This window comes from Chionomys nivalis, chromosome 14, assembly GCF_950005125.1.
Source record: "Chionomys nivalis chromosome 14, mChiNiv1.1, whole genome shotgun sequence".
Taxonomy (NCBI): Eukaryota; Metazoa; Chordata; class Mammalia; order Rodentia; family Cricetidae; genus Chionomys; species Chionomys nivalis.
Window position 1 is genome coordinate 17790841 of NC_080099.1, and position 21039 is coordinate 17811879.

Below are 21039 nucleotides of genomic sequence, written 5' to 3' on the forward strand. Positions count from 1 at the left end.
GAGGAGTTTATCTACATATTGAATAAGAACAGGACTTGTACCTTAGCCAAATTCTAGTGTGGGAAAATGGACAAGCTTTAGTAAGCCAGTCGGCCAGTATAGTTGAAGCAGAGCATGCTGTGATTTTTCAAGACACTGACTGTCTTAAACAGTGAAAGAAAGCTAAGTAAATGTGTACCCCTGAAAACCATTCGCACTGGGGATACACTAGAAAAGAAAGTCTTTACACTAGAGACCTACTAGTATCTTTGGTATCGCCTTCTTTTATTTCATAGATGCCTTTAACTAATTGTCAACTTTGGGCATTGATTTTTTTTATCTTTTAGGGTTGGAGCATTTATTATAAGAACTAGAGGTAAAAATTGAAAGTTCTTGTTCCATGAAGCTCATCCCAACTGACAAGAGTCCCTGAGCAGCCCTAGCTTTCACAGACAATGGGATCATTTTTAAAACGCCTTAGAATGAATCCAAAAAGAAACACAAAATACCCCACATTTGGACTTTTTTAACTTTAAAACTTTGAGAAATTCATATACAAGTAGAGTATTACATCATTTCCAATCATCCCTACACTGTCTAACTCCTCCTGTGTTCCCCTCAACCCCTTTTGATTTTGAATTCATATATTATTGTTAATTATATTATATTATAATTTGCAGGGAAACTTCATAAGCTCCATTTGGATTTTTATAATTTCAGTGTTTTTAATTTTTAATTTTTCCTGTCAGCTTAGGAATAAGGTCACTGAGCTGCCAACTTCTGTCTGCAATGGACAGAGCAACTTGGGCTCAGGATTGATGATAAATTCTGAAATTCTCTCTCTAACCTCCTTAGGCCTGGGCAGTAGCCTCTCATGGAAAGACATATTATGAAAATCTGAGAATTATCCAAGTGACAAATGGTATATTTAGACACAGGAACATTTTGGGCCTGATTCTAACCTACCATGATGAAGGCATAAGTCACAAACAATCCCACACCAGTTTGGAATTATGATTAATAGAATGGTTATTTATTTAAAGGGGAAAAACTTACAGATCACCGTCCCAGACAACAGCCCTATGCATGATCAGGAAGGGAGCCTAGGAGCCGGAAGCGGAGCCGGAAGCAAGAGAGAGAGAGAGAGAGAGAGAGAGAGAGAGAGAGAGGAGGGCTGTCGCTGCTTTTTAAAGAGAGAGAGAGACCACGCCCCAGTGGAGTGGTATCTCAGCAGCTATTGGCTAAAGGAGCGGAAGAAGCTCCCGCAACACCACCACAGAAATATCTTTGTTGATATATGATGACTGAGTTTAAACAGACACAGTAATACTATAGATTCTCCATTAATCTTAATATTCTTTATTTAAAAGTATTACGAGACACAGTTTAACAGAGAACCCATCAGAGCAACTTTCCAGATATTGTCAATAGAGCAGCAATGAGCATAAATGGACAGGTATCTCTGGTAGGATATACAGTCCTTTGGGTATATATCTTGAGTTCTTTGATTTAGAATTCTTGGTGTTGGTATAAAATATCTATAAGAGGGAAGTATGTATAAGGGCTGAGATGTATGAGATGGCTTGGTGGGTAAAGGAGCTTGCTGCCAAGGCTGATGACCCGAGTTCAATCCCCAGAGCCTACATGATAGGATAAAAGAACTGGCAACCCCCACAAGTTGTCTCCAACATCCAGCCATGTACATACAATGATATGCACACACACACGTGTACACACACATAAATTCTACAGGGCTGATAGATAGATAGAATAAAATTCTATGCTTGTAGAGAGTTAGAATATAGTAGGCCTAGAGCCAATTGTCTTGAGCTATATTTAGCCCTTGTAAGAGACGTGGATTGCCTACGCCTGTCTCTGACATAACAACCTTATGACTGTTAAGCAAATCTTTTTGGCATGAACTGACAGATAACTAGCTTCTACCTACTCAGAGGCTAAAAATGTCATCAGATAGCATTCAACACCTTTAGCAGATATTTCCCTACTTTTCTGTAACTTCCTTATATGATGTTGAGACCAAAGTACCTTAAGTGCTTTTCTTTATTCCTATATTTTGTTCTGTTACTATGAAAACTTCACAAAACTTACTGTGCTGACATGTGGTATTTGGTGTAACCGGAATCCCTGTTTCTAGGCCACCATTCATTATATTTGACTCCAGAATTATCTCTTATGCCTTTTAAAGTGAGAGTTGTGTTTTCATATTGACATTGTCCCTTTGTTTCTAATATTTTATGACTGCTGAGCTTAGGGATAAATTTTAAAAGTTCTTCTGCTGTGTTTCCAACTTTTTCCATCCTACCCCTCACAGATATCTGAGGACGACAATCCTTGATAGTGTCTTCATGCTCTCAATGCTGCTTCAACCATTCCTGTGGAAGGTTCACCAGGTCCTAACATCTTAAACTGGTAACAATCACAGAGAGTCTGGGATCATATGTTACAAGTTATTTAATAAGTTTCCAGGTGTCTTCCTTTGAGTCAGAAGACTCTTTTACTATACTACTAAGCTGAAACTTTGACCAAGGGAAAAAGGACATTAAAGATATCACTTTGGTTAGTAAGTGTTTATAGGCATTTGTCTAACTTTCTTATCATTTAGTAGAGATTTAACTAAAATGAAATATTTCTTAATTCCTGTGCATGAGTATTTTGCCTGCACGTGTATCTGTGAATCACATTCAATATGCCCACAGAGGTCAGAAAAGGATATCATCAGATCCCTTGGGTCTGTAGTTACAGTTGTTAGCTACCATGTGGATGCTGGGAAGTGAACCCAGGACCTCAACAAGAACAGGTGTACTCTTTAATCACTGAGCCATCTCTCTAGTCTCTGATTCTAAAAGATCAACAAGCTCAAAATAATTCTTCTGGCTGTGACATAGAGAAGGGTTAGAAGGAGCAATCAGAATGGAGTTGGGCAATGTATTTTTCTCATCAGTTGCACACATGTTTCATGGGTCTTTTATAGGGGTGCTCAAATGATGTTTTCCATCACCTCTGATTTCTGGACCCTTTTTTCCCTTAATGTACTCCATAGATGGCTATCTTGGCCTGGGACAGACATAAACTTATCCACTGTGGTCACTACGTTTAAACTGTCATTAACAGATTCCGTACCTTACTCTGAAATTTTAAGGTCATGGTTCCATACTTTCTGCATATATAGTTATCTAGAGTTTTTGGCTCTTTGGATTAATTGAACCAATGATTGCCTTTCTTTTCCACATCTTGTCTACATGAGTCCTTTCATTGTAGTCAGTCTAGTTTCTTTTGGACCAAATCCAATGACAAAAAAATAAAATAAAATAAAATAAAATCTGACTTCCAGACCGAGTTTGGATTTAAATATTTAAATAAACTTAGAAAATACTAAGGAATATAGTTTATGATGGATGCTTGACTAGTATGTTCTAAGCCTATGTTCCATCCCCGGCACCATAACACAACAAATAAGTAAATAGATAAACTAAATCCAGAGAACTCAAAACTACAAGCCATGAAAGACAAACTAGCCTATGGTCTCCTGTTGCAAATGGGAGGACAGTGATTTGAAAGAAAAGTGGTCCTCAACAGGAGTGGCACTATTAGGAAGTGTGGCTGTTGTAGAATATTATTTTAACTGGGCAAGGATATGTTACATTTGTTTCTGCTGTGAAATACTGCTTTAACTGTGTTACATTTGTTTCTCTGCTGCTTTTGTTAATGATATAAAGATGTGCTACATTTGTTTGTGCTGCCTTTGTTTAATCATATAAAAATGAGCTGCATTTGTTTCACTTTGCCTGCCTAAGGCACCTCATTGGTCAAATAAAAATCTAGTCAGTAACTAGGCAGGAGAGGGTTAGGCAGGGCTGCTAGGCAGAATAAGTAGGAGGGGAAAACTAGACACAGGAGAGAAGGAAAGGGGGGAAAGAAGGAGGAAATGAGAGAGGAATAAAAGGGAAAAGCCTAGGGCCAGCCAGGCAGGCAGGCACCAGCCAGCTAGATGGAGTAGGACACACAGAAAGGAAAGGTAAAAAGCTCCAAGGCAAAATATAGGTGAAGAGAAACCAGTTTAAGTTAAAGGAAAAAAGCAGGGATATGGAGAAGGTAGGATACTCATTCACTGCTGGTGGGAGTGTAAACTGCAGCCATAGGGAAATCAGTGCAAAGTTTTCTCAAAAAAAAAAAAAAAAAAAAACTAGAAATGACTCTACTATACAATCCAGTTACCATTCTCAAGATATATACCCAAAGGACTGTACATCCTACTACAGAGATACCTGTCCATCTGTGCTCATTGCTGCTCTGTTCACAATATCTAGAAAGAGGAAGCAGATTTCCACTAACTGATGAATCAATAGTGAAAATGCACTATATTAACACAACAAAATTTAATTCAGTTATTAAGAAAAATGAAATTATAGCATTTTCCAATAAATGGATGGAATTAAAAAACCATCGGCCTGAGTAAGGTAACGCACACTCAGAAAGAAAAACATGGTGTTTTCTCTTTATATGTGGAGATTATCTTTGAATCTTAATACGGGTGTTTTTCATTTGGAATACTCACAGTGGTTAGAAAACTACTAAGGGCCATTGAGGATAGACGGGGTGTTTCAAGGGCACAGACATAGAATACAGTGATATAAAGAAGGTAAAGAATAAAAGCCAGGCAGTGATGTCTGTGCCTTTAGTCCCAATACTCAGGAGCCAGAGACAGGTTGATCTTTTTGAATTCCTGGTTTACAGAGTGAGTTCCAGGAAGTCAGGACTACAAGGAGAATCCCTGTCTTAAAAACAAACAAACAAACAAAAAGTGGGGAAGAGATAATGGAATAATATGGGTTATGATTAAAAAGGGTAAAAGTGGGAGGGCAGGGTAGAAAAGGAAATATAGGGAGGGCTAACTAACATGAAATGCCTTTTGAAAAAGCTGTACAAAACCTACCACTGTAGAAGCTTCCTAAACTACATAAAGAAAAAGATTTAAAGTTACCTTACAACATGGAATCGATACCTGACTAGACACCACAGAGCAGCCAATAAACAAATCTAGTACCAGGAATGGACCTAATTGATAGACCTATTAGGTCCCAAAGACACTCAAACATGACACGCTATTGCTATTCCTCTTGGATACCCTCCCGAACTTGACAGCAATATCCTATTTTTATACTTGAGTCATGAAAGAGCCACTATCATGGTATGGTCTTTCACAGAGCCCTCCTGATATCATTATTATTCTCTTCCTCTGATTTATGTCCACTTCTCCTGTGATTCAAGTTCCCTTGTCTTATTCTTCCTATCCCCTCCTCCTGCCATTCATAAATACTTGTAAGATGCTGGAGAGGCTGTCCTAAGGCACTCCTAGCAGAAGCAGCTAAGCAAGCATAGTGTCTGGAGGAAAATACTGCCTGAGGTATGTCACTTGATAGTGACTCTGAATCTCCAGGATGCCCTCTAATGTAGTCCCTGAGAAGACTATCATAGATTCTGTACAATCAGGATCTATATCAGGCTTTATACAGTCACTGCAGCACCTGGTTTTGGCCAGTAAATCTTACCTGGAATTTCCTATACCCACCTCTTTCCTGCTACACATGCACGTACCCATGTACATGCACATGAAAGGCCAGAATTCTGATATGGGAGCACAGGATCCTGATGTGGAGTATTTTTTTAACTGTACAAAGATGTGTTGCCTTTACTTAACTATGTAAAGATGTGCTGCACTTCTTTATTTTGTGGAACATTTGTTTAACCATGTAAAGACATGTTGTATGTATTTAATTGTGTAAAGATATGTCGCTGTTTTACCTTGCCTGTCTAAGGCACCTGATTGGTGTAATAAAAAAGCTGAATGGGCTTGCAATAGCAAGGGAAGAGGTATAGGCAGAACCTCTGGGCAGGGAGAGTAGTTAGGAGGAGGAATCTAGGCTTGAAAAAGAGATGAGAGTGAGACGGCAGGGGCCAGCTAGACAGTCATGGAGGAAGCACAAAGTAGGGCATACAGAATGTAAGAAAGGTAAAAAGCCCCAAGGCAATACATAGATGAATAGAAACGGGTGAAATTAAGTTAAAAGAGCTTGTGGGACAAGTCTAAGCTAAAGCCAAGCAGTCATAATTAATAATAAATCTCTATGTCTTTATTTGGAAGCTGTTTAGCTGGTTGGTAGCCCAAGGAAAATCCCAACTACAAATCATGCCCAACATTGGGCCTGAATTTCCACATAGGGCCTGAGAAAGCTGGCAAAAGTGGATATGACTCCTTTAAGAGGCACCACTGTGCATCAGAACACTTGAGCAGCTGGTACATTAAGTAGAAACAGTAAGCTAAGTAAAAATGCCCGCCACAGTTACAGGCACCAGCTTCCTAGAGCTAGGGCGGTTAAACGCAGTTCTTGGCCAGGCCAGTGAGCTTAAGATTCAGCTCTCATGGACCTGAGGAAGGGATGAAGGCAACCACCAGAGCCATGGTGAAGGGCTTAGCTACTGCTTGGCAGTTTAAGGTTTGGCTCACATGGTCAGAGAATGCTACAGGCACACATAAAGCAGGTCCAGACAGAAAAACAATTTAAAGAGGTTACACTGTGTGTAGGTGCTTTTAAGAAAGGAAAGAAAATGAGTATAGACAGTCATAGGAAAAAATAAATTGTTTAAAAGTAATCAAGTAAAGACTTTAAAGAAAGAGTAAAGTCATATAAAAAGAACAAGCCACACACAGGGGGTCTGGATCCTGTACGGTACTTTGTTGACTTGGAATTTTTTGGATGTTGGTGAGTGAATGACAGCTGCTGGAAGACATGGGATTGTGAAAGGAATCATTGAATTAAACAAACCTAGATACTTTAGGGCTATCTTAACTTTAAAACAAACTTCAGAAAATGTATTGACTGGGGTTATACTTTTCTTTCCACAGGAAACAAAAGACTGTAAAAAGGGAACCAGACAAGCCAGGCGGTGGTGGCGCACGCCTTTAATCCCAGCACTCGGGAGGCAGAGGCAGACGGATCTCTGTGAGTTCGAGACCAGCCTGGTCTACAAGAGCTAGTTCCAGGACAGGCTCCAAAACCACAGAGAAACCCTGTCTCGAAAAACCAAAAAAAAAAAAAAAAAAAAAAAAAAAAAAAAAAAAAAAAGGAACCAGACACCAATAAAAATGGGTAGCCCAGGTGATCCAGTCTTTCAGAGCACCTCTGTTGCAGTTTCCTCGGAGTTCTACATTCAGAACAACTTCAAGGCTGCTAGCAGAGATCATTTGGTCTCATAGACTATTCTAGCCAGGACTTCAGACAAGCCATGTACTTTCCCATTATGAAGAGACTGGACAGAAAGTGTCATAGCTAGTTTTCTGAGGATTTGACCATTATTTCAATTTTCTCAGGGTTTTGTAGGGATATTGTTGCCTCCAGACAATAGGAAGCAATCAAGAGAACACAGCACCCACATCCCCAAGGGGAATCCCTGGGGATGCTGTCACCCCCAGACAATAGGAACCAGTCTAGAGAACACAGCACCTACATTCCCAAGAGGTAGGATGGGTTGTGAATGTTTGTCATCATTTAGTAGGAATATAAGAATATAGGATAAAAAGATAACTATTCACCTCAAATATTTTACATTGGTATAGATTATTGTATATTGATACAAATTTAAAGTTATCTTTTATGTTTTATATACGTTTCTGCAATACACAGCTCATTTTAAAATGTAACATAAAGTTTTAGACCTTGAAAGCTATTATTATAAACTGTTTAGGAGGATTTAAAAATGCAGATTATTAGTCATCTATAACAATCAAACTTGTAGTCATATTAGGTATGTTTTCAATATTAAACAGATACATTTTAGGTAGGTGCTCTTCAAACACTTCAGAGACCTACAGAATATGACATTTAAAATGTTTAATAACCTGCAACTTTTCATGACAGTGAGACGTGTCTGCTCCTGTCAGCACCAATCTACTTCATAAAAGGAAGATGGGTGTCAAAGAACTTCTATATGGAGTTAGCTTTATTGTGGCAAAGCTGGCCATTTGAGAAAGAAACTGCCCTTGCTCAATTGTTGATAGTATACTGTACAAACTGGACAATCAGGACACAAAGAAAAAGACTGCTAAACTTTGCTAAAACAAGATGGGACAGATCTTCAAAGTTCCTGCTTCACAGAAAAATCTGTCAAATATTCTAGGCTTGAAGGCCAAGGATGCATTGCAAAGAAACCTGGGGTGACTGTTCAGGCAGCCAGCTGCTTCAGTCATTTCTACAGTTTTGGAAGATGCTTGTTCAGCACTTCCTGTTTACTCAAGTAATAGTATTTCCTTCTTGGGTCTCTGATAGAGTTGAAGATGAAATACTTATAGTTACAGTTTTCTTTGTTACCAAATTCAGAAAAGAAACTCCCAAAAGAGGTAAATGGATTGAGAGACATAAAGCTTAAATTGTTTATCTAAGAAAATGTTTTGGGGCCTAAGATAGCTTTGGGTTGGTAGCACAAGTTAGAATAGCAAGTGAACTAGGTGCAAAAACTTTGGACTCACTAAGATAGGACAGATACTAGAGTTTCTCTGAATTTGCCAAATACAAATGGACTGGACATTGCAAATGTAATCCTTAATTGATAATAATTGTTCTTATTGTATTTAGTTTCATTATGTTAAAATTAAAACTTTTCCTTTTTATTTAGACAAAAGGAGGAAGCATTGGGGGATATTTGATCACACTGTGAACCCTGGGTTTGCATTTGTATTAATTAGATAAAATGAACCTTGGGTCAGAAGGCTGGTTTATTAACTAGTTGATAGAAAGTAAGTATAGAGCACCAGAGGGCATCCAGGGAGATGGAGAGACATGGGGACTAGTAGAATAGGGTTCAGAATGACACATACTTTTGTAGTTTGGCAAAGTGGAAACAGGCTTTCCGTAGATGTCAGCAAGGAGAGAGGGTTAGCTAGTTGTTACTCAGTCTCTCTGAGCTCACAGGTTTATCCCAGCTTTTAAATCTCATGTCTTAGTCATAATTAGAATGATAGAGCTTTAGAGGCAGTGACAGGGCTGGTACCTACAGGAGCAGAATTCTCACCAGGCTGTGGCCTGAGCAGCCAGGCCATTGCTAGATAAGTAGGCCAGCTGTAGAATTGCAATTCCTGGCTGAGATGGCAGTAGATAAAGGTGCGGCCACTGTGCCAAAGTAAAAACAACAGAATCCAATTGGCACATGCAGAGAGCCTCAGGACGCCAAAGTCAGCAAAGACAACTATTGACTTCAAACAAACAAACAGAAGGATATGATGACTTCTCAAAGCTCATAAAGTTGGATTCAGAGACAAGTGTGTGTTAGGAGTACGACCTTAGACAAGTGGTTTGAGCGCTAGCTAATGCTTAGTAATATTTACCTACTTTTTTTTTTTTAGGAAACACGATTTATTGAAGGTCATTAGTACAATAATCTATAATGGTGACTTTCAAACCTAGGTCTGTCAGCTTCAAAGCAAAGGCCGCTTGCTCCGATCAAATCAGGCTGATGACACATGGAGCCTCATTTGCATCTTCATAGAGTTGGTGCTTTTGCTGTTCATCTTCTTTCCAGAGCCCAATGCATAAACCAATCCCATAGTTTGAGCAGGAACAACTTCTGGTTGTTTTCTTTCATTTTAGCTTTTTCACCCTGCCCATTTTAAGTTCGAAACGTGAAGGAGAAATTTCAATACCGCATAACAGTACAAACCTGTTCCATCTCACTGGGAAGATTTTAATCGATGTGTTTTACCCATAGCAACCTCATTATTTAGAGAGTAGTCTGCATAGTATAATTTAAATCATATACACATTGCCTATGAAAACTAACACCCAAAGGACTTACATGTTTAATGGGCTCACCAGACCTGATTTGTACAGAAGATGAAGCGTTTCAATGAGTAAGGAGGTGAAGGGTTGACTACCTGTCAGTTTGGTGTACAATCAGTGTATCTGCACATCAGAGATGGTGCATACAGAAGATAGAGAGGAATCTTGTAGGGGGCTAGTATATAATTTATTTATATTATGAGCTTGTATGTATAAAGATACATATTTTCCTTATCACCATTTTTAGAAATTTTTAGATGTCAAAATTTTATTATTCATAGTCCATATTTTTGTAATTATCCTAAGATAAAGCATTATCCACTGTTTTTTGTTTTTTTTTCTTTTGAGAACATTATTCAGTTGCCTTTTCCTCTGATAAATGCTGTGGCATTTGCAAATGTTTCTTGGACTAAATATGATCTCACAGATAGATCCTGAATATCTTAGCAGGCACTCTTACCTTGATGGACGGGTTGATTGATTAGATCTTGCCCACTCTGAAGGCAATGAGCTGGACTCAATGCTTGGAGAAGAGGAGGCCTTCCAACTGAAGGGTTGCAAGAGACTGACAATCTTGATGCTGTCAGTGAGGCTCCCCAACCCAGGACCGTTATCCTTATTTAAGACATTGGTTGTCACCAGAACCAAGGCGGCAGCAGACAGCAGAAGCCGATAAGGCTTCCTCCGTTTCTGATAACTTTCTCTTGACATCCAGGAGCTTCTGCTCATACAGGAAAGTACTTTTCTAACCAGAAGCACAAGCTGTTTCAAAGCACATTGTCTGTTCAATTATTAGAGACCATATCTAAACTGTTTTCATGGAAGGGGATGAATTGGGGCCAGACGGTTCTTTGGGACAGAGGCCTAAGTCCATTTTAGAAAACACAGAGCAGTCAGGAAAAGGATCTCATGATTTTAAAATCATTTATCTAGTTTTTAAATATATTATATGTATGAGTGTTTTGCCTGCATGTACGATGCTGCGCTACATGCGTAAGTGGTGCCCTCAGAATACAGAAGAGATCCCCGGGACTGGACTTATAGACAGTTATGCTTCCCCATATGCGTGTTGGGAATCAAAGCCGGTCTTCTTTGAGCGTATCTAGTGCTCTTAATGGCTTAGCCATCTCACCTGCTCAGAAAGGATCTAATTTCAGTATTTTTGGAGGGATTAAATTAATCTGTTCTGACTCTTTTTTTAATTAATTTATTTATTAAAGATTTCTGCCTCCTCCCCACCACCACCTCCCCCTCCCCCAATCAAGTCCCCCTCTATCGTCAGCCCGAAGAGCAATCAGGGTTCCCTGCCCTGTGGGAAGTCCAAGGACCACCCACCTCCATTCTGGTCTAGTAAGGTGAGCATCCAAACTGCCTAGGCTCCCACAAAGCCAGTACGTGCAGTAGGATCAAAAAACCATTGCCATTGTTCTTGAGTTCTCAGTAGTCCTCATTGTCCGCTATGTTCAGCAAGTCCGGTTTTATCCCATGCTTTTTCAGACCCAGGCCAGCTGGCCTTGGTGAGTTCCCGATAGAACATCCCCATTGTCTCAGTGTGTGGGTGCACCCCTCGCGGTCCTGAGTTTCTTGCTGGTGCTCTCTCTCCTTTTGCTCCTGATTTGGACCTTGAGATTTCAGTCCGGTGCTCCAATGTGGGTCTCTGTCTCTGTCTCCTTTCATCGCCTGATGAAGTTTAATATTCAGGAGGATGCCTATATGTTTTTCTTTGGGTTCACCTTCTTTTTTAGCTTCTCTAGGATCACGAATTATAGGCTCAATGTCCTTTATTTATGGCTAGAAACCAAATATGAGTGAGTACATCCCATGTTTCTCTTTTTGGGTCTGGCTTACCTCACTCAGGATAGTGTTTTCTATTTCCGTCCATTTGCATGCAAAATTCAAGAAGTCATTGTTTTTTACTGCTGAGTAGTACTCTAATATGTATATATTCCATACTTTCTTCATCCATTCTTCCATTGAAGGGCATCTAGGTTGTTTCCAGGTTCTGGCTATTACAAACAATGCTGCTATGAACATAGTTGAGCATATACTTTTGTTGTATGATAAGGCATCTCTTGGGTATATTCCCAAGAGTGGTATTGCTGGGTCCAGAGGTAGGTTGACCCCGAATTTCCTGAGAAACCGCCACACTGATTTCCAAAGTGGTTGCACAAGTTTGCATTCCCACCAGCAATGGATGAATGTACCCCTTTCTCCACAACCTCTCCAGCAAAGGCTATCATTGGTGTTTTTTATTTTAGCCATTCTGACAGGTGTAAGACTATTTACCTACTTTTTGAGGTGGTTAGAGTATTGAGTTAATCCCTTTAAAGCACACTGGGCATTGCAAAAGTACACTCAGAATATTCTGAGCACCTTATGAGAGCTTGAGAATTTTCACCTGGGGCTACTTGAGTTTACCAATTGGTGGGAGGTTTGGGTGGAAGACCGGGGGGAGGGGAATCTGCTCACTGTCACCTACTGGCGTGAGTTTGACACTTTTCAAGCTTGTTTCACCACACAGCCAAAAGGATGGCTCTGGCCAGAGACCCTGAGACGTTGAACTGTGGGTTCCTCTCCTCGGGCCCTGATTATGTTCTTTTCTTGAAATAGCTGCTCTCTACTTAGGATCTAGAACAAGAGAAAAAGACTGAGCACAGATAAGACTCCTCCACCTACTTGGCATCTGCACAGAATCCTGTCATAGGTGTGGCTGCCAGTTTGTGAATAGAACCAAAGTGAAAAGGGAGTCTGTACCTGCCTTATCTTTGCTTGAGAAGCAGACCTGCTGAATTCAAACCACCTCTAAAAACCATACTCAAAAAAATTCTCATACAAGGGGTTGGGTGTACAAATCCAAGCACCTACTTGAACCTCTGCAGAAATGAGTCAGAAGCATAAAATGGGTGGGTTGTAAGAGTGCAGAGACTGGAGACCCTGGAGACTAGAACTTCGAATGAATTTCTAAAGTTGGAAGTTCACAGAGTTGGGTGGCAAAGAGGCTAGTTCAAGGCTGCCACAGTCCAAGGCTCCCAAACCATCTGGAAAGAGGACAGTTGGTGATGTGTTGGAAGTCAGGGTAGAATGAAGGAGACAGATGATCTATACTCTCTACAAAACCCAGCATGGCCTCTCCACTGTGCCTTATCAAATACCCACAGTAGTACAGAATCACGCCTCCAGGTGCCACAAAAAGGACAGCTAATGTCCTAGAATAAGAAGTACCAGAATAATGTCCTCATTCTGGGCCAGAAGAGTACAGTATGCAAGTCTCGTAGCCTGTACCCTTTGAGTACAGTCTGATGGTTGGTATACCTACCCACTCACAGTTACCCAAGCAGCATGTTTCAGTCTAGAATGCTACAGGGAAACTCATGCAATACTCCATCAAGCACATTAGTCTTTCATTTACAAGTACTAATGGAAAATTGAGATTCCCCTATCTTTTGATGGAGGTAAGCCATACAAAAAGGAAAGAGTTTTATAAATGAAATCATTGATTTGGGGGAAAAAAAGAGCATTTAGAGTATGAAGTCTGAATTTGTTTTAACTAGGGGGGAGTTGGACAGGGTATGAATCCATGTGTTCAAAAATAGTTTGTTGTGAAAAGGAAACAATGAATGGACATATAAAAAGTCACATAAATGCAACCGATTTCTGAGTTTAGAATTCAATACAAAAGTGGTAGTGTATGCCTGTAATCCTAGCACTTGACGGGTTGAAGCTGGACGATTTTGAGTTCCAGGCTAGCCTGGCTTACATAGTGTCTTAGTTAGGGTTTCTATCACTGTGGTGAAATACCATGACCAAAAAGTAATTTGGGGAGGAAAGGGTTTATTTGGCTTACACTTCCAGATCACAGGCTACCATTGCAGGAAGTCAGAACAGGAACTCAGGCAGGGCTGAAACCTGGAGGCAGAAGCTGATGCAGAGGCCATGGAAGGAGTTGCTTTCCCTGGCTTGCTGAGCCTACTTGCTTATACATTTCAGGGCCACCAGCCCAGGGATGGCACTACCCACCGTGGGCTGGGCCCTCCCCCATTGATCACTGCTTGATCAATGCCTTACAGCTGGATTTCATGGAGGTATTTCCTCAGCTGAGGCTCCTTCTTCTCTGATGACTCTTGCTGGTGACACACAAAACCAGCCAGAAAACCGACCCCTTGTCAACGTGACACACAAACTCATCACCATTAGGCCACAGTCCTTCCTTTCTTATTCATCCCCAAATCTCACATCAAAAACATAACTTTAAAAGTCCCACAGTCTTTACAAATTCAAACACATTTAAATTTCAGGGCCTTTAAAATAGCCAATCTCGTTTAATGTTTGAAGTCTTAAAATTCAAAGTCTCTCAATTGTGGGATCCAATAAAATACTTTCTTATTTCAGGAGGAAACAAATCAGGGCACAGTCACAATCAAATCAAAGCAAAACCGATTTCCAACTGTCCAATGGCAGGATCCACTCACCCCTCTTCTGGACTCCTCCAGAGGACTGGGTCACTTCTCCAGCTCTGCCCTCTGCAGCACACACAGTTTGTCTTCTAGGCTCCAGCTGGCTCCACTCCACTGCTGCTGCTGCTCTTGATGGTCATCCAATGGTGCTGGCATCTCTAAAATGCTGGGGTCTTCTGCTGCAACTGGGATGCACTGTCACCAATAGCCTCTCATAGGCCCTCTTCATGGTGCCAAGCTTCATCTTCTTTGGAAGACCCCTTCAGTCCTGAACCTTCATCTGCCACTGAGGCTGCACCTTCACCAGTGGCCTCTCCTGGCCTCTCACAGTATCAAGCATCAGCTGCTCTCCATGATCCCTTCATGCCTTCAAAACCAGTGCCATTTGGGTGACTCTTACATATTCCCAAGCATACGGTCAGTACAAGGTACAACATTGGCCACATCTGCAGCATAGCTTTTCTGGGCTCTCAGATAATACTCCCCAGAAGATTCACCTCAAGGGTTCTGGTTTCTTCTTAATCACCACTAATTTCTTAGCTCCAGGTAACCAGCCCCAATTGTGCCAGTAAGGCAAGGTTTCCATTAGTAGTGTTGGTATCATGTCATCACAGCTGATTCCTCAGCCCCGACTAACCAGAACCATAGACTCTTAAATCAAAATAATAAATGGTTCCCATAGAGTCTTTAAACTTCCCTCTGAAACTTCACAAGCCAGACCTCCATCCTCTGCACTGCTCTCAACATTCTTATCTTCCAACCTCCCACAGAACATCCCACAGAGCGCTTCGCTCAAAGGCTTTTCTAGCCCAAAGTTTCAAAGTCCTTCCACAATCCTCCCCAAAACAAGGCCAGGTCTGTCACAGCGACACCCACTACACAGGTACCAGATGTCTTAACTAGGGTTTGTACTGCTGCAATGAGACACCATGGCCCAAAAACAAGTTGGGGAGAAAAGAGTTTATTAGGCTTCCATTTCCAGATCATGGTTCATCATTGTAGGAAAACACGACAGGAACTCAAACAGAGCTGGAACCTGAACCTGGAGGCAGGAGTTGATGCAGAGGCTGTAGAGGGATGCTGCTTATTGGCTTATTGGAGATCTGAAGAGCACTTTGTCATCAGCCATGGAGAGGCAGAGTTTGGAGTTTTCCCAACTGGTATTCCATCTTGCTTTGGTCCAGTATTTCCTTACTATTCTGCTTTCCCTCCTTTTTAGAATGGGAGGAAATGTATATCCTGTTCCATTATATGTTGGAAGTATGTGATCTCCTTTTTTACAAGGGTTACAGTTAGGAGATTGCATGAGTCTCAGAAGAGACTTTAAACTTTCGACTTTTAAATAAGTTTGAGACTATTACAGATTATGGGGCTTTGAAAGTTAGACCAAATGTATTTCTCAATTATGCTATGGTTACAAGCCTATCGGGGAGTGGAATATAGTAGTTTGAAAGAAAACTATTCCCAAAGGGAGTGTCACTATTCAGAGATGTGATATTTATTGGAGTAGGTATGACCTTGGCGGAGTGTGACTAGAGAGTGGGCTTTGAGCTTCAGAAGCTCTCCAGTTCACTTCCTGTTCCCTGCAGATCAAGATGTAGAAGTCTCAGTCCCTTCTCCAGCACCTTATCTGCCTGCATGCTGCCATGTTTTCTGCCATGACCATAATGAACTAAACCTCTGAATTGTAAGCCAGCCCCAATTAAATCTTTTTCTTTATAACAATTGCCATACGCCAGGCAGCGGTGGTGGTGCATCTCTTGAATCCCAGCACTCAGGAAGCAGAGGCAGTCAGATCTTTTCGAGTTTGAGACCAGCCTGGTCTATAGAGTGAGTTTCAGGACAGCCAGGAATACTCAGAGAAACCCTGTCTTGGAAAAAATTAAATTGGAAAAAGAGAAAGAGAGAGAGAAAGAGTTGCTGTGACCATGGTGTCTCTTCACAACAATAAAACCCTAACTAAGACAGGTTTTTAACTGGATAATTGTGGTGGGAAGACATGCCATGAATGTGGGCAGCACCATTTCACAGACTGGGCCCGCCCTGAACGAAAGAGAGATGGAGTTGTGTACTAGCACATATGTATCCGTTCTCTCGCTGTTCTCGACTATGCATGTGACATGCTTCAAGTTCCTGCCTCCTGACTTCCACTCAGGGTTGCACGGTTGCTAGGACTGTGAGCCCATTAAACCCATTCTCCCCTAAGTTGCTTTCGTCAGGGTATTTTTATCACAGCAACAGGGCACTAAAGTAAGAGTGTGTGTGTGTGTGTGTGTGTGTGTGTCACACACATATGCAGTGAGGTACTATTCAGTCATGAAGAAGAAAGAAGAATGAAGTCCTGTCCTTTAGACCAAAATGAATGGACCTTGAGAACACTATCCTAAGTGAGATAAACCACACACAGAGAAACAAGTGCCTCAAGCTCTCTCATATGCAAAATCTTAAAAACTAAGTAAACCTGAATGTACTACAGTGATTACTAGAGGCCAAGGAGCATAGAGAGTGGGCCAAACTGAGCTAACCTGGACAACTGCATACTGTTTGCAAATGTAGATATTATACTGAAGCCTATATTAACATGTAGAATTAACATATATGCTAATCAAGCATTTTATTTGTTGAGCTAAAATCGTAGAAGTTGATGAAATCACTGAGAGAAGAATTAGACATAAAAAAGAAAAGCTGCACCCGGGTGGCGCGTGGGAGGCAGAGGCAGGTGGATCTCTGTGAGTTCGAGGCCAGCCTGGTCTACAAGAGCTAGTTCCAGGACAGACTCTAAAACTACAGCGAAACCCTGTCTTGGAAAACAAGAAAAGAAAATTTGCTAAAGATAGAGACTCAAGACACATCTAAATGTGAGACAGAGAAAAGAGACAGACAAGGTTGGAATGTTTGCCCAGAGAAGAGGGGTCTTAAATCAGGATCGGGAATATTACAGAAGCCAGGAAAAGATGTTTTCAGAAGAGGCAAGGCACTTAGAGAAGACTGTGGAGTTGGTGAAGAGAGCACTCAGTGATATGGCTAAGGTAAAATAAAAGTAACCAAGGAAGTTAGTGGTAAAGAAGGTTAAAATAAGGAATTACCTTTTTAAAAAAATTAAGGTTTTGTTGCAAAATTCCTGGATCAACTTTTCAATGCTCATGTATTTCTAGTTTACATGATGCTAGCAGACAGGATCAAGACATGCTCAAGTGTCAAGTTGGACAGGAGAACACTCACAGACTAAGCTGACCTTCTCCCTGACTCTGTGCACAGAGAGTCCTGTCATAATTTCAGAAGACAAATAGGAAAAAAAAATGTCTGGAGATATCTTTTCTTTACACCTAAGGTTGAAAGGCTTAACAAAGTTTGATTTTCTTTAGAAATGAGAGAGAGAGAGAGAGAGAAACAGAGGAGGAGGAGGAAGGAAGGGAGAAAGCAAGGGAGGCAGGCACAAAGGGAAAGGAGAGAAGGAGGAAAGAAGGATGGACAGGAAGAACAGGAAAGACACACAATGAATTCTGATGTGAAAGATAACAAAACAGATGGCTTTGCATGCTGAACGAAAAAGGGACATGATACAGAAAGATAGTCACAGGCCTGGCCATTTTAGGCTTGAGTTCCTTTTTTGAAACTTTCTGGTTAAGTGAGTATCTTACTGAGGGATCACACCTTTAACATAACTTACTTCCTGTTCTATCCATCCCTGCCACATAACATAGCCCCTGGCCTTGGCTTTCACCATTCTTGGGAGTTTTGGCCTTCTCCCGTAACTCTCTGTGGAAATACGAGTGACTTTCAAATTAACTTATAAGGATTTTTCATATCATATCATATCATTTAAACAGAGAGAAAGAAAAGAAAATAAAAGCTTCTAAGTGTTCCCTAGTTTCTGTCCCAGGAAGGTACAATACTGTCTTACTAAAGTTTACTACTTCTGTAATAAAGCACCTTGACCAAGCAACTTGGGGAAAGGGTTTATTTGGCTTAGACGTTCACAGCACTCTTCATCACTGAAGGAAGTCAGGACAGGAACTCAAGCAGAGCAGGAACCTGGGAGCAGGAGCTGATGCAGAGGCCGAGCAGGGATGCTGCTTATTGACTTGCTCCACACGGCTTGCTGATAGCCTGATCTCGTGGAGGCATTTTCTCAACTGAGGCTCCCTCCTCTCAGATGACTCTAGCCTTCTTCGACTTGACATAGATTATATCACTCTCTTGTTTTTGAAAGACCATGGATCTAGACTCTGATTTCTTACACAATTTAGTAATCTTTCCCTCTCCCCTTGACTGGAATCAGATGGCCTTTCTGTCCTGTGTTCCCGGCTTCTCTGTTTAAATTCAATCCATTCTTCAAGGATTTACAGACTGAGATATTCCTCTGCCTTGACTTTACTAGATCTACTAGGTCCTCTTTTCCACACATGAAAGTAATTCTTAATGAGAAAGAAGGAAAGGACCAAGCATATTTGACTACCTAGGAGCTTTTCCAAACTTATCTCCACGCCCTGAAACTGCGGTATGTGCACCAGTGCAGGAATGTATCAGACCCCTACTTCCAGGTATATAAGGTCATACTGTGCAGATTTATTAATTGCACAATGTGTTCTCCTCACACACACTACCATGGTCTATACACTCTTTAAAAATACAACAGCAATGCTGGTCACACACCTGAGACCATGATGAGCATACTAAAGACACTGTTTAAGAACAGCGAATGTTCCAGCATATAGGATTTCCCTGGCCCATGTAGACATTATGAGGGAAATTGAGTAAGAAAAGAAGTTCTCGGGTGTGAGTCAGACATTAGACCTTAAGCAATCCAGTCCCTAAATAGTTGCAAGAGTCTCTGCTAATTTTTTATGATCATAGAGCAGGAGAGAAAAACTAGCAATAAACTGCTGTCACGTGACTGCTGAGCCTCGGGTTTCTTAAAGTGGGAGCTTGAACCTACAGTACTTGGGAGCTTGTTTAAAAAATGCAAAATCCCACCTAGGAGAACTAACACACTCCTATCATCTCAACGTTCAGGAGGCTACAGCAGGAGGATTGCCTTGTCTTTATCCCTTTGTGGATTTAGAAGTAACCTGGGGTATTTCTCAGTTACTCACCTACCTCAAAGCTCATCTACTCGCCTCTACATCCACCAGGGAGAGGCGCCATTAGAGGTGTGGAGGTGTCATTTCACGTCACATATACTAGCCCATGTCTTGGCACTTTGTATTTAACTATACAAAGTATCTTGAATGGTGTGCATGTATTGGCAAACCTTGAAATAGTTATGTCTTGGTACACTTCATGTCATTGGCTCTTGGGTGGCTGAACTTCTAATACCAGTACTGCCAACTCCTTACTGAGCTCATAATAAGTGATAGTCCCAGAATAATTATATGCTAAGACATTTTCAACAATATATAATAAAGTATAAATTTTATTTTATTTGTAGGATTAATATACTTTTGAATGTCAATACTATAGACAATAAATATTTTCAAGTAAAATTTACCAAGGTATGTACATTCTCATTTTGTAATACCTATCAGAAAATGTCCACAAAGATAAAAATGCCTCCAAATGTCACATATCTGAACAACCAATTCAAATGTATAATTTAGTCCATCTATTCTATCACTTATATAGAAATATATTTTAATTGATTTATCTTTTACTTTACTAATAATTTCTTTGAACCACATATATTACAGCAAATATATTTCCCACAGGAACACAAAGTTAGTATACAGTGCTACATGTTTGACATGTATGTGTCTCCTTTTTCTATTAAGGGGACTTCATTTTGAGTGCCAGAGTTTGGCTTATTATTTAACAAGTTACTATATGCATATATTTTCCCAAATATAGCCACATTTGAACACATGGGCTATTTTGTTTACCCAGAGTTTAAAATGTAGTTGAACGTGTTCTTAGATTCCTTGATATAAAAGTGGGGATTTGTAGTAAGTCATTTAGCACCCAGAGCAGAGAATTAACCTAATGAGGGTTGCATGTCCAGATGAGCAGTGTAACCTCAAAGACCAGCATCTTCTTCTGCCCCTAGGCCTGCAACTCTAGTCACTCTGCTTCATGTTCAAGAGTCTTGGGCAGAAGACTCAACATGGAAATTACAAACAGGAAAAGTGCCTGCTCTGTACATATGAGAGGAAGCCTGTATCCAGTCACATCCCTGTGACAGCCATGGCAACAGTGGCCTCCGTTTTCTATAATGGTTACAAATGAGAACATTAACTTCTTATTCGGAGATGTGCCTGTGAGTTCTCAGCAAATACAAATGAACAGGACACATTTTGAAAGGCTACATGCTCTTTTCAAATCAGTGGCAAACAACCTGCTAAAGGTTTTGTGAACCTTTGCTGTTAATATCAGCTCATTTTTTTCTATGCTGAGCTCCTAGAGGGGAAGGTGGCCATGCCCACAAGCTATTTATGGGACTCTACTTGAAAGCTCTTCTGCCTTTAAAATCTTCTGTAGAAAGGGTCCCTCTACAGGGAGAAAGAGGCATGGAGATTTTTCACAGAACATGAAGCAAGAGTTGTAGTTCAGAACTTTAAGCCTGAGTAAGTCCAAAACTATGATGGACAGACGTATAGGGAGTTAAGGTTGATCCTCAGACAATTCTAAATCCAAGCCATAAACTAGAAGTCTAGGATAGAACAGCTGTAGGGACACCCAGAGCAAATAAAATGGAAGCTCGAATGGAAAGGATCTGGATGTCTCTCTAGTCTTGAAAAGAATGCAAAAGCTGTGTCCAC